Source organism: Triticum dicoccoides, chromosome 4A (genome assembly GCF_002162155.2).
Source record: "Triticum dicoccoides isolate Atlit2015 ecotype Zavitan chromosome 4A, WEW_v2.0, whole genome shotgun sequence".
Classification (NCBI taxonomy): domain Eukaryota; kingdom Viridiplantae; phylum Streptophyta; class Magnoliopsida; order Poales; family Poaceae; genus Triticum; species Triticum dicoccoides.
This window is the reverse complement of record NC_041386.1, coordinates 323,656,959-323,657,422: the sequence shown is the minus strand read 5'-3', so window position 1 is coordinate 323,657,422 and position 464 is coordinate 323,656,959.

Sequence of the window (464 nt, the reverse complement as noted above, 5' to 3'; positions counted from 1 at the left end):
TTGGTAGCACACAAAGTGTTCCTCCGGTATTCGGGAGTTGCATAATCTCATAGTCATAAGAACATGTATAAGTCATGAAGAAAGCAATAACAGTAAACAAAAATGATCAAGTGCTAAGCTAACAGAATGGATCAAGTCAATCACATCATTCTCCTAATGATGTGATCCCATTGATCAAATAACAACTCATGTCTATGGTTTGGAAACTTAACCATCTTTGATCAATGAGCTAGTCAAGTAGAGGCATACTAGTGACATTATGTTTGTCTATGTATTCACACATGTATTGTGTTTTCGGTTAATACAATTCTAGCATGAATAATAAACATTTATCATGAAATAAGGAAATAAATAATAACTTTATTATTGCCCCTAGGGCATATTTCCTTCAACATACATGTGCACCGCCGGGAAGGAGAAGAAGCAGGACAAGGCAGTCGCGGGAGAACTGATAGACACGATGA